Source organism: Oncorhynchus keta, unplaced genomic scaffold (genome assembly GCF_023373465.1).
Source record: "Oncorhynchus keta strain PuntledgeMale-10-30-2019 unplaced genomic scaffold, Oket_V2 Un_contig_1830_pilon_pilon, whole genome shotgun sequence".
Taxonomy (NCBI): Eukaryota; Metazoa; Chordata; class Actinopteri; order Salmoniformes; family Salmonidae; genus Oncorhynchus; species Oncorhynchus keta.
The window spans coordinates 47,878-63,354 of record NW_026280852.1 but is presented as its reverse complement, the minus strand read 5'-3'; the positions used below and the strand labels follow the sequence as shown (position 1 = coordinate 63,354).

At 47.9% G+C, this 15,477-nt stretch overlaps 1 protein-coding gene across 1 annotated transcript in view; it reads left to right on the top strand.

Moving 5' to 3' along the window:
- LOC127920089 (anoctamin-1-like) overlaps positions 1–15,477 on the top strand; it is a 71,284-nt gene that overhangs the window by 22,100 nt on the left and 33,707 nt on the right. The gene's annotated exons all lie outside the window — the stretch shown is intronic.

The window sequence follows — 15,477 nt, the reverse complement described above, 5'->3', positions numbered from 1 at the left end:
TCTGGACTGGACTCTACTCTGATGTCTGGACTGGACTCTACTCTGATGTCTGGACTGGACTCTACTGATGTCTGGACTGGACTCTACTCTGATGTCTGGACTGGACTCTACTCTGATGTCTGGACTCTACTCTACTCTGATGTCTGGACTGGACTCTACTCTGATGTCTGGACTGGACTCTGATGTCTGTACTCTACTCTACTCTGATGTCTGGACTGGACTCTACTCTGATGTCTGGACTGGACTCTACTCTGATGTCTGGACTCTACTCTGATGTCTGGACTGGACTCTACTCTGATGTCTGGACTGTACTCTACTCTGATGTCTGGACTGGACTCTACTCTGATGTCTGGACTGGACTCTACTCTGATGTCTGGACTGGACTCTACTCTGATGTCTGGACTGGACTCTACTCTGATGTCTGGACTGGACTCTACTCTGATGTCTGGACTGGACTCTACTCTGATGCTGACGCTGGACTGTCATGTGTGCTACATTCTACGATGTGGTCTGGACTCTACCTGGCTGATGTCTACCAACTGATGCTGGGACCACTCTGATGTCTGGACTGTACTCTACTCTGATGTCTGGACTGTACTCTACTCTGATGTCTGGACTGGACTCTGATCTGATGTCTGGACTCTACTCTGATGTCTGGACTGTACTCTGATGTGTGGACTCTGATGTCTGGACTGGACTCTACTCTGATGACTGTACTCTACTCTGATGTCTGGACTGTACTCTGATGACTGTACTGTGCTGTACTCTGATGTCTGGACTGTACTCTACTCTGATGTCTGGACTGGACTCTACTCTGATGTCTGGACTGGACTCTACTCTGATGTCTGGACTGGACTCTACTCTGATGTCTGGACTCTACTCTGATGTCTGGACTCTGGACTCTACTCTGATGTCTGGACTCTACTCTACTCTGATGTCTGGACTGTACTCTGATGTCTGGACTCTACTCTGATGTCTGGACTCTACTCTGATGTCTGGACTCTACTCTGATGTCTGGACTGTGCTCTACTCTGATGTCTGGACTGTGCTCTACTCTACTCTGATGTCTGGACTCTACTCTGATGTCTGGACTGGACTCTGATGTCTGGACTCTACTCTGATGTCTGATGACTGTACTCTACTCTGATGTCTGGACTGTACTCTGATGACTGGACTGGACTCTACTCTGATGTCTGGACTGGACTCTACTCTGATGTCTGGACTGTACTCTACTCTGATGTCTGGACTCTCTACTCTGATGTGTGGACTCTACTCTGATGTGTGGACTCTACTCTGATGTCTGGACTCTACTCTGATGTCTGGACTGGACTCTACTCTGATGTCTGGACTGGACTCTACTCTGATGTCTGGACTCTACTCTGATGTCTGGACTCTACTCTGATGTCTGGACTGGACTCTACTCTGATGTCTGGACTGGACTCTACTCTGATGTCTGGACTGGACTCTACTCTGATGTCTGGACTGGACTCTGATGTCTGGACTGTACTCTGATGTCTGGACTGTACTCTGATGTCTGGACTCTACTCTGATGTCTGGACTCTACTCTGATGTCTGGACTGTACTCTACTCTGATGTCTGGACTGTACTCTACTCTGATGTCTGGACTGGACTCTACTCTGATGTCTGGACTGGACTCTACTCTGATGTCTGGACTCTACTCTGATGTCTGGACTCTACTCTGATGTCTGGACTCTACTCTGATGTCTGGACTCTACTCTGATGTCTGGACTCTGATGTCTGGACTCTACTGATGTCTGGACTGTACTCTACTCTGATGTCTGGACTGGACTCTACTCTGATGTCTGGACTGGACTCTACTCTGATGTCTGGACTGGACTCTACTCTGATGTCTGGACTGGACTCTACTCTGATGTCTGGACTCGGACTCTACTCTGATGTCTGGACTGGACTCTACTCTGATGTCTGGACTGGACTCTACTCTGATGTCTGGACTGGACTCTACTCTGATGTCTGGACTGTACTCTACTCTGATGTCTGGACTGTACTCTACTCTGATGTCTGGACTCTACTCTGATGTCTGGACTCTACTCTGATGTCTGGACTGGACTCTACTCTGATGTCTGGACTGGACTCTACTCTGATGTCTGGACTGGACTCTACTCTGATGTCTGGACTGGACTCTACTCTGATGTCTGGACTGGACTCTACTCTGATGTCTGGACTGGACTCTACTCTGATGTCTGGACTGGACTGATGTCTGGACTGGACTCTACTCTGATGTCTGGACTGGACTCTGATGTCTGGACTCTACTCTGATGTCTGGACTCTACTCTGATGTCTGGACTCTACTCTGATGTCTGGACTGGACTCTACTCTGATGTCTGGACTCTACTCTGATGTCTGGACTCTACTCTGATGTCTGGACTCTACTCTGATGTCTGGACTCTACTCTGATGTCTGGACTGATGTCTGGACTGTACTCTGATGTCTGGACTGTACTCTGATGTCTGGACTGTACTCTGATGTCTGGACTGTACTGATGTCTGGACTCTACTCTGATGTCTGGACTCTACTCTGATGTCTCTACTCTGATGTCTGGACTCTACTCTGATGTCTGGACTGGACTCTACTCTGATGTCTGGACTGGACTCTACTCTGATGTCTGGACTGGACTCTACTCTGATGTCTGGACTCTACTCTGATGTCTGGACTGGACTCTACTCTGATGTCTGGACTGGACTCTACTCTGATGTCTGGACTGGACTCTACTCTGATGTCTGGACTCTACTCTGATGTCTGGACTGTACTCTGATGTCTGGACTGGACTACTCTGATGTCTGGACTGTACTACTCTGATGTCTGGACTGTACTCTACTCTGATGTCTGGACTGGACTCTACTCTGATGTCTGGACTCTCTACTCTGATGTCTGGACTCTACTCTGATGTCTGGACTCTACTCTGATGTCTGGACTGGACTCTACTCTGATGTCTGGACTGGACTCTACTCTGATGTCTGGACTCTACTCTGATGTCTGGACTGGACTCTACTCTGATGTCTGGACTGGACTCTACTCTGATGTCTGGACTGGACTCTACTCTGATGTCTGGACTCTCTGATGTCTGGACTCTACTCTGATGTCTGATGGGACTCTACTCTGATGTCTGGACTGGACTCTACTCTGATGTCTGGACTGGACTCTACTCTGATGTCTGGACTGGACTCTACTCTGATGTCTGGACTGGACTCTACTCTGATGTCTGGACTGGACTCTACTCTGATGACTGGACTGATGTCTGGACTCTACTGATGTCTGGACTGGACTCTACTCTGATGTCTGGACTGTACTCTACTCTGATGTCTGGACTCTACTCTGATGTCTGGACTGGACTCTACTTTGATGTCTGGACTGGACTCTACTCTGATGTCTGGACTGGACTCTACTCTGATGTCTGGACTCTACTCTGATGTCTGGACTGGACTCTACTCTGATGTCTGTACTCTACTCTGATGACTCTACTCTGATGTCTGGACTGGACTCTACTCTGATGTCTGGACTGGACTCTACTCTGATGTCTGGACTACTCTACTCTGATGTCTGGACTACTCTACTCTGATGTCTGGACTACTCTACTCTGATGTCTGGACTACTCTACTCTGATGTCTGGACTACTCTACTCTGATGTCTGGACTACTCTACTCTGATGTCTGGACTACTCTACTCTGATGTCTGGACTACTCTACTCTGATGTCTGGACTACTCTACTCTGATGTCTGGACTGGACTCTACTCTGATGTCTGGACTGTACTCTACTCTGATGTCTGGACTCTACTCTGATGTCTGGACTGGACTCTACTCTGATGTCTGGACTGGACTCTACTCTGATGTCTGGACTGGACTCTACTCTGATGTCTGGACTGGACTCTACTCTGATGTCTGGACTGGACTCTACTCTGATGTCTGGACTGGACTCTACTCTGATGTCTGGACTGGACTCTACTCTGATGTCTGGACTGTACTCTGATGTCTGGACTGACTCTACTGGACTGGACTCTACTCTGATGTCTGGACTGGACTCTACTCTGATGTCTGGACTGGACTCTACTCTGATGTCTGGACTGGACTCTACTCTGATGTCTGGACTGTACTCTACTCTGATGTCTGGACTCTACTCTGATGTCTGGACTGGACTCTACTCTGATGTCTGGACTCTACTCTGATGTCTGGACTGGACTCTACTCTGATGTCTGGACTGGACTCTACTCTGATGTCTGGACTGGACTCTACTCTGATGTCTGGACTGGACTCTACTCTGATGTCTGGACTCTACTCTGATGTCTGGACTGGACTCTACTCTGATGTCTGGACTCTCTACTCTGATGTCTGGACTGGACTCTACTCTGATGTCTGGACTGATGTCTGGACTGGACTCTGATGTCTGGACTCTACTCTACTCTGATGTCTGGACTCTACTCTGATGTCTGGACTCTACTCTGATGTGGACTGGACTCTACTCTGATGTCTGGACTGGACTCTACTGATGTCTGGACTCTACTCTGATGTCTGGACTGGACTCTACTCTGATGTCTGGACTGGACTCTACTCTGATGTCTGGACTGGACTCTACTCTGATGTCTGGACTGGACTCTACTCTGATGTCTGGACTCTACTCTACTCTGATGTCTGGACTGGACTCTACTCTGATGTCTGGACTGGACTACTCTGATGTCTGGACTCTACTCTGATGTCTGGACTGGACTCTACTCTGATGTCTGGACTGGACTCTACTCTGATGTCTGGACTGGACTCTACTCTGATGTCTGGACTGGACTCTACTCTGATGTCTGGACTGGACTCTACTCTGATGTCTGGACTGGACTCTACTCTGATGTCTGGACTGGACTCTACTCTGATGTCTGGACTGGACTCTACTCTGATGTCTGGACTCTACTCTGATGTCTGGACTCTACTCTGATGTCTGGACTCTACTCTGATGTCTGGACTGTACTCTACTCTGATGTCTGGACTGGACTCTACTCTGATGTCTGGACTCTACTCTGATGTCTGGACTCTACTCTGATGTCTGGACTCTACTCTGATGTCTGGACTCTACTCTGATGTCTGGACTCTACTCTGATGTCTGGACTCTACTCTGATGTCTGGACTGGACTCTACTCTGATGTCTGGACTGGACTCTACTCTGATGTCTGGACTGGACTCTACTCTGATGTCTGGACTGGACTCTACTCTGATGTCTGGACTGGACTCTACTCTGATGTCTGGACTCTACTCTGATGTCTGGACTGATGTCTGGACTCTCTGATGTCTGGACTCTCTACTCTGATGTCTGGACTCTCTCTGATGTCTGGACTGATGTCTGGACTCTACTCTGATGTCTGGACTGGACTGATGACTGACTCTGATGTCTGGACTCTACTCTGATGTCTGGACTGGACTCTACTCTGATGTCTGGACTGGACTCTACTCTGATGTCTGGACTCTACTCTGATGTCTGGACTCTCTGATGTGGACTGGACTCTGATGTCTGGACTCTACTCTGATGTCTGGACTGTACTCTGATGTCTGGACTGTACTCTGATGTCTGGACTGTACTCTGATGTCTGGACTGGACTCTACTCTGATGTCTGGACTGTACTCTGATGTCTGGACTGTACTCTGATGTCTGGACTGGACTCTACTCTGATGTCTGGACTCTGATGTCTGGACTCTCTACTCTGATGTCTGGACTCTACTCTGATGTCTGGACTGATACTCTGATGTCTGGACTGGACTCTACTCTGATGTCTGGACTCTACTCTGATGTCTGGACTCTCTCTGATGTCTGGACTCTACTCTGATGTCTGGACTCTACTCTACTCTGATGTCTGGACTCTACTCTGATGTCTGGACTCTACTCTGATGTCTGGACTCTACTGATGTCTGGACTGGACTCTACTCTGATGTCTGGACTCTACTCTGATGTCTGGACTGGACTCTACTCTGATGACTGGACTCTACTCTGATGTCTGGACTGTACTCTACTCTGATGTCTGGACTGGACTACTCTGATGTCTGGACTCTACTCTACTCTGATGTCTGGACTGGACTCTGATGTCTGGACTGTACTCTGACTCTGATGTACTGGACTCTACTCTGATGTCTGGACTGGACTCTACTCTGATGTCTGGACTCTACTCTGATGTCTGATGTCTGGACTCTACTCTGATGTCTGGACTGGATGTCTGGACTCTACTCTGATGTCTGGACTGGACTCTATGTCTGGACTCTACTGATGTCTGGACTCTACTCTGATGTCTGGACTCTACTCTGATGTCTGGACTCTACTCTGGACTCTACTCTGATGTCTGGACTGGACTCTACTCTGATGTCTGGACTGATGATGTCTGGACTGGACTCTGATGTCTGGACTCTACTCTGATGTCTGGACTGGACTCTACTCTGATGTCTGGACTCTACTCTGATGTCTGGACTGGACTCTACTCTGATGTCTGGACTGGACTCTACTCTGATGTCTGGACTGGACTCTCTACTCTGATGTCTGGACTCTGATGTCTGGACTCTACTCTACTCTGATGTCTGGACTCTACTCTACTCTGATGTCTGGACTGGACTCTACTCTGATGTCTGGACTCTACTCTGATGTCTGGACTGGACTCTACTCTGATGTCTGGACTGGACTCTACTCTGATGTCTGGACTGGACTCTACTCTGATGTCTGGACTGGACTCTGATCTGATGTCTGGACTGGACTCTACTCTGATGTCTGGACTGTACTCTGATGTCTGGACTGGACTCTACTCTGATGTCTGGACTCTACTCTGATGTCTGGACTCTACTCTGATGTCTGGACTGTACTCTGACTCTGATGTCTGGACTGGACTCTACTCTGATGTCTGGACTCTACTCTACTCTGATGTCTGGACTCTCTACTCTGATGTCTGGACTGGACTCTACTCTGATGTCTGGACTGTACTCTACTCTGATGTCTGGACTCTACTCTGATGTCTGGACTCTACTCTGATGTCTGGACTGGACTCTACTCTGATGTCTGGACTGGACTCTACTCTGATGTCTGGACTCTACTCTGATGTCTGGACTGGACTGATGTCTGGACTCTACTCTACTCTGATGTCTGGACTCTACTCTGATGTCTGGACTCTACTCTGATGTCTGGACTCTACTCTGATGTCTGGACTCTACTCTGATGTCTGGACTCTCTACTCTGATGTCTGGACTGTACTCTACTCTGATGTCTGGACTCTACTCTGATGTCTGGACTCTACTGATGTCTGGACTCTACTCTGATGTCTGGACTGGACTCTACTCTGATGTCTGGACTGTACTCTGATGTCTGGACTGATGATGTCTGGACTGGACTCTACTCTGATGTCTGGACTGGACTCTACTCTGATGTCTGGACTCTACTCTGATGTCTGGACTCTACTCTGATGTCTGGACTCTACTCTGATGTCTGGACTGGACTCTACTCTGATGTCTGGACTCTACTCTGATGTCTGGACTGGACTCTGATGTCTGGACTCTACTCTGATGTCTGGACTCTCTGATGTCTGGACTGGACTCTGATGATGTCTGGACTGGACTCTACTCTGATGTCTGGACTGGACTCTACTCTGATGTCTGGACTCTACTCTGGTCTGGACTCTACTCTGATGTCTGGACTGGATGTCTGGACTCTACTCTGATGTCTGGACTCTACTCTGATGTCTGGACTCTCTACTCTGATGTCTGGACTGGACTCTACTCTGATGTCTGGACTGGACTCTACTCTGATGTCTGGACTGGACTCTACTCTGATGTCTGGACTCTACTCTGACTCTGATGTCTGTACTCTGATGTCTGGACTCTACTCTGATGTCTGGACTCTACTCTGATGTCTGGACTCTACTCTGATGTCTGGACTGGACTCTACTCTGATGTCTGGACTCTACTCTGATGTCTGGACTGGACTCTACTCTGATGTCTGGACTGGACTCTACTCTGATGTCTGGGACTCTACTCTGATGTCTGGACTGGACTCTACTCTGATGTCTGGACTGGACTCTACTCTGATGTCTGGACTGGACTCTGATGTCTGGACTGGACTCTACTCTGATGTCTGGACTGTACTCTGATGTCTGGACTGTACTCTGATGTCTGGACTGTACTGATGTCTGGACTCTACTCTGATGTCTGGACTGGACTCTACTCTGATGTCTGGACTGTACTCTACTCTGATGTCTGGACTGGACTCTACTCTGATGTCTGGACTGGACTCTACTCTGATGTCTGGACTGGACTCTACTGATGTCTGGACTGGACTCTACTCTGATGTCTGGACTCTCTACTCTGATGTCTGGACTGGACTCTACTCTGATGTCTGGACTCTACTCTGATGTCTGGACTGTACTCTGATGTCTGGACTCTACTCTGATGTCTGGACTGTATGATGTCTGGACTGGACTCTACTCTGATGTCTGGACTCTACTCTGATGTCTGGACTCTACTCTGATGTCTGGACTCTACTCTGATGTCTGGACTCTACTCTGATGTCTGGACTCTACTCTGATGTCTGGACTGTCTCTACTCTGATGTCTGGACTCTACTCTGATGTCTGGACTGTACTCTACTCTGATGTCTGGACTGGACTCTGATGTCTCTGATGTCTGGACTCTACTCTGATGTCTGGACTGATGACTGGACTCTACTCTGATGTCTGGACTGGACTCTACTCTGATGTCTGGACTGGACTCTACTCTGATGTCTGGACTGACTCTACTCTGATGTCTGGACTCTACTCTGATGTCTGGACTGTACTCTACTCTGATGTCTGGACTCTACTCTGATGTCTGACTGTCTGATGTCTGGACTCTACTCTGATGTCTGGACTGGACTCTGATGATGTCTGGACTGGACTCTACTCTGATGTCTGGACTGGACTCTACTCTGATGTCTGGACTGGACTCTACTCTGATGTCTGGACTGGACTCTACTCTGATGTCTGGACTGGACTCTACTCTGATGTCTGGACTGGACTCTACTCTGATGTCTGGACTCTACTCTGATGTCTGGACTGGACTCTACTCTGATGTCTGGACTGGACTACTCTGATGTCTGGACTCTACTCTGATGTCTGGACTGGACTCTACTCTGATGTCTGGACTCTACTCTGATGTCTGGACTCTACTCTGATCTGTCTGGACTCTACTCTGATGTCTGGACTGGACTCTACTCTGATGTCTGGACTCTACTCTGATGTCTGGACTCTACTCTGATGTCTGGACTGGACTCTACTCTGATGTCTGGACTGGACTCTACTCTGATGTCTGGACTCTACTCTGATGTCTGGACTGACTCTACTCTGATGTCTGGACTCTACTCTGATGTCTGGACTGGACTCTACTCTGATGTCTGGACTGGACTCTACTCTGATGTCTGGACTCTACTCTGATGTCTGGACTCTACTCTACTGATGTCTGGACTCTACTCTGATGTCTGGACTCTACTCTGATGTCTGGACTGGACTCTACTCTGATGTCTGGACTCTACTCTACTCTGATGTCTGGACTGGACTCTACTCTGATGACTGGACTCTACTCTGATGTCTGGACTCTCTACTCTGATGTCTGGACTCTACTCTGATGTCTGGACTGGACTCTACTCTGATGTCTGGACTCTACTCTGATGTCTGGACTGGACTCTACTCTGATGTCTGGACTGGACTCTACTCTGATGTCTGGACTGGACTCTACTCTGATGTCTGGACTCTACTCTACTCTGATGTCTGGACTGTACTCTACTCTGATGTCTGGACTCTACTCTGATGTCTGGACTCTACTCTGATGTCTGGACTCTACTCTGATGTCTGGACTGGACTCTACTCTGATGTCTGGACTGGACTCTACTCTGATGTCTGGACTGGACTCTACTCTGATGTCTGGACTGGACTCTACTCTGATGTCTGGACTGGACTCTACTCTGATGTCTGGACTGGACTCTACTCTGATGTCTGGACTGGACTCTACTCTGATGTCTGGACTCTACTCTGATGTCTGGACTGGACTCTACTCTGATGTCTGGACTGTACTCTACTCTGATGTCTGGACTGGACTCTACTCTGATGTCTGGACTGGACTCTACTCTGATGTCTGGACTGGACTCTACTCTGATGTCTGGACTGGACTCTACTCTGATGTCTGGACTCTACTCTGATGTCTGGACTCTACTCTGATGTCTGGACTCTACTCTGATGTCTGGACTCTACTCTGATGTCTGGACTCTCTGATGTCTGGACTCTACTCTGATGTCTGGACTGGACTCTACTCTGATGTCTGGACTGGACTCTACTCTGATGTCTGGACTGGACTCTACTCTGATGTCTGGACTCTACTCTGATGTCTGGACTCTACTCTGATGTCTGGACTCTACTCTGATGTCTGGACTGGACTCTACTCTGATGTCTGGACTGGACTCTACTCTGATGTCTGGACTGGACTCTACTCTGATGTCTGGACTGGACTCTACTCTGATGTCTGGACTGGACTCTACTCTGATGTCTGGACTGGACTCTACTCTGATGTCTGGACTGGACTCTACTCTGATGTCTGGACTGTACTCTACTCTGATGTCTGGACTCTACTCTGATGTCTGGACTCTACTCTGATGTCTGGACTGTACTCTGATGTCTGGACTCTACTCTGATGTCTGGACTCTACTCTGATGTCTGGACTGGACTCTACTCTGATGTCTGGACTGGACTCTACTCTGATGTCTGGACTGGACTCTACTCTGATGTCTGGACTGGACTCTACTCTGATGTCTGGACTGGACTCTGACTGGACTGTACTGATGTCTGACTGGACTCTGATGTCTGGACTCTACTGTGTCTGGACTCTACTCTGATGTCTGGACTGACTCTACTCTGATGTCTGGACTGGACTCTACTCTGATGTCTGGACTGGACTACTCTGATGTCTGGACTGGACTCTACTCTGATGTCTGGACTGGACTCTACTCTGATGTCTGGACTCTACTCTGATGTCTGGACTCTACTCTATGTCTGATGTCTGGACTCTGGACTCTACTCTGATGTCTGGACTCTACTCTGATGTCTGGACTGATGTCTGGACTCTACTCTGATGTCTGGACTGGACTCTACTCTGATGATGTCTGGACTGACTCTGGACTCTGACTCTGATGTCTGGACTCTACTCTGATGTCTGGACTCTACTCTGATGTCTGGACTCTACTCTGATGTCTGGACTGTACTCTACTCTGATGTCTGGACTGTACTCTACTCTGATGTCTGGACTCTACTCTACTCTGATGTCTGGACTCTACTCTACTCTGATGTCTGGACTCTACTCTGATGTCTGGACTGGACTCTACTCTGATGTCTGGACTCTACTCTGATGTCTGGACTGGACTCTACTCTGATGACTGGACTCTACTCTGATGTCTGGACTGGACTCTACTCTGATGTCTGGACTGTACTCTACTCTGATGTCTGGACTGTACTCTACTCTGATGTCTGGACTCTACTCTACTCTGATGTCTGGACTCTACTCTACTCTGATGTCTGGACTCTACTCTGATGTCTGGACTGGACTCTACTCTGATGTCTGGACTCTGATGTCTGGACTCTACTCTACTCTGATGTCTGGACTCTACTCTGATGTCTGGACTCTACTCTACTCTCATGTCTGGACTCTACTCTGATGTCTGACTGTCTGATGTCTGGACTCTACTCTGATGTCTGGACTGACTCTACTCTGATGTCTGGACTCTACTCTACTCTGATGTCTGGACTGGACTCTACTCTGATGTCTGGACTCTACTCTGATGTCTGGACTCTACTCTGATGTCTGGACTCTACTCTGATGTCTGATGTCTGGATGTCTGGACTCTACTCTGATGTCTGGACTCTACTCTGATGTCTGGACTGATGTCTGGACTGACTCTCTGATGTCTGGACTCTCTACTCTGATGTCTGGACTGGACTCTACTCTGATGTCTGGACTGGACTCTACTCTGATGTCTGGACTGAACTCTACTCTGATGTCTGGACTGAACTCTACTCTGATGTCTGTACTCTACTCTGATGTCTGGACTGTACTCTGATGTCTGGACTCTACTCTACTCTGATGTCTGGACTCTACTCTACTCTGATGTCTGGACTGAACTCTACTCTGATGTCTGGACTGAACTCTACTCTGATGTCTGGACTGGACTCTACTCTGATGTCTGGACTGGACTCTACTCTGATGTCTGGACTCTACTCTGATGTCTGGACTCTACTCTGATGTCTGGACTCTACTCTGATGTCTGGACTCTACTCTGATGTCTGGACTCTACTCTGATGTCTGGACTCTACTCTGATGTCTGGACTCTACTCTGATGTCTGGACTGGACTCTGATGTCTGGACTCTACTCTGATGTCTGGACTCTACTCTGATGTCTGGACTCTACTCTACTCTGATGTCTGGACTGGACTCTACTCTGATGTCTGGACTCTACTCTACTCTGATGTCTGGACTCTACTCTGATGTCTGGACTCTACTCTGATGTCTGGACTCTACTCTACTGATGTCTGGACTCTACTCTACTCTGATGTCTGGACTGGACTCTACTCTGATGTCTGTACTGGACTCTACTCTGATGTCTGGACTCTACTCTGATGTCTGGACTCTACTCTGATGTCTGGACTGAACTCTACTCTGATGTCTGGACTGGACTCTACTCTGATGTCTGGACTCTACTCTGATGTCTGTACTCTACTCTGATGTCTGGACTCTACTCTACTCTGATGTCTGTGACTCTACTCTGATGTCTGGACTGGACTCTACTCTGATGTCTGGACTCTACTCTACTCTGATGTCTGTACTCTACTCTGATGTCTGGACTGGACTCTACTCTGATGTCTGGACTCTACTCTGATGTCTGGACTCTACTCTGATGTCTGGACTCTACTCTGATGTCTGGACTCTACTCTGATGTCTGGACTGTACTCTACTCTGATGTCTGGACTGGACTCTACTCTGATGTCTGGACTCTACTCTACTCTGATGTCTGACTCTACTCTGATGTCTGGTCTGGACTCTACTCTGATGTCTGGACTGGACTCTACTCTGATGTCTGGACTGGACTCTACTCTGATGTCTGACTGACTCTACTCTGATGTCTGGACTGGACTCTACTCTGATGACTGTACTGGACTCTGATGTCTGGACTCTACTCTGATGTCTGTACTCTACTCTGATGACTGGACTCTACTCTACTCTGATGTCTGTACTCTACTCTGATGTCTGGACTGTACTCTACTCTGATGTCTGGACTGTACTCTACTCTGATGACTGTACTGACTCTACTCTGATGTCTGGACTCTACTCTGATGTCTGACTCTACTCTGATGACTGGACTCTACTCTACTCTGATGACTGGACTCTACTCTACTCTGATGTCTGGACTCTACTCTGATGTCTGGACTCTACTCTGATGACTGGACTCTACTCTGATGTCTGGACTCTACTCTGATGACTGTACTCTACTCTACTCTGATGTCTGGACTCTACTCTGATGTCTGGACTCTACTCTGATGTCTGGACTCTACTCTGATGTCTGGACTCTACTCTGATGACTGGACTGTACTCTACTCTGATGACTGGACTGTACTCTACTCTGATGACTGGACTGTACTCTACTCTGATGACTGGACTGTACTCTACTCTGATGACTGTACTGTACTCTACTCTGATGACTGTACTGTACTCTACTCTGATGACTGTACTGTACTCTACTCTGATGACTGTACTGTACTCTACTCTGATGACTGTACTGTACTCTACTACTCTGATGTCTGGACTGATGTCTGGACTCTACTCTGATGACTGGACTCTACTGATGACTGTACTGGACTCTACTCTGATGACTGTACTGTACTCTACTCTGATGACTGGACTGTACTCTACTCTGATGACTGTACTGTACTCTACTCTGATGACTGTACTGTACTCTACTCTGATGACTGTACTGTACTCTACTCTGATGACTGTACTCTACTCTACTCTGATGACTGTACTCTACTCTGATGTCTGTACTCTACTCTGATGTCTGTACTCTACTCTGATGTCTGGACTCTACTCTGATGTCTGGACTGGACTCTACTCTGATGTCTGGACTCTACTCTACTCTGATGTCTGGACTGTACTCTACTCTGATGTCTGGACTGTACTCTACTCTGATGACTGTACTCTACTCTACTCTGATGTCTGGACTCTACTCTGATGTCTGGACTCTACTCTGATGACTGGACTCTACTCTACTCTGATGTCTGGACTCTACTCTGATGTCTGTACTCTACTCTGATGACTGGTCTGTACTCTACTCTGATGACTGGACTGTACTCTACTCTGATGACTGGACTGTACTCTACTCTGATGACTGGACTGTACTCTACTCTGATGACTGGACTGTTCTCTACTCTACTCTGATGTCTGGACTCTACTCTGATGACTGTACTGTACTCTACTCTGATGACTGTACTGTACTCTACTCTGATGACTGGACTGTACTCTACTCTGATGACTGGACTGTACTCTACTCTGATGACTGGACTGTACTCTACTCTGATGACTGTACTGTACTCTACTCTGATGACTGTACTGTACTCTACTCTGACTGTACTGTACTCTACTCTACTCTGATGACTGTACTGTACTCTACTCTACTCTGATGTCTGGACTCTACTCTGATGACTGGACTCTACTCTGATGTCTGGACTCTACTCTGATGTCTGGACTCTACTCTACTCTGATGTCTGGACTCTACTCTGATGACTGGACTCTACTCTGATGACTGTACTCTACTCTGATGTCTGGACTCTACTCTGATGACTGGACTCTACTCTGATGTCTGTACTCTACTCTGATGTCTGGACTCTACTCTGATGTCTGGACTGGACTCTACTCTGATGTCTGGACTGGACTCTACTCTGATGTCTGGACTCTACTCTGATGTCTGGACTGTACTCTACTCTGATGTCTGGACTGTACTCTACTCTGATGTCTGGACTCTACTCTACTCTGATGTCTGGACTCTACTCTGATGTCTGGACTGGACTCTACTCTGATGTCTGGACTCTACTCTGATGTCTGGACTGTACTCTACTCTGATGTCTGTACTCTACTCTACTCTGATGTCTGTACTCTACTCTGATGTCTGGACTGTACTCTACTCTGATGTCTGGACTCTACTCTGATGTCTGGACTCTACTCTGATGTCTGGACTGTACTCTACTCTGATGTCTGGACTCTACTCTGATGTCTGTACTTTACTCTGATGTCTGGACTCTACTCTACTCTGATGTCTGTACTCTACTCTGATGACTGTACTCTACTCTGATGTCTGTACTCTACTCTGATGTCTGGACTCTACTCTGATGTCTGACTCTACTCTGATGTCTGACTCTACTCTGATGTC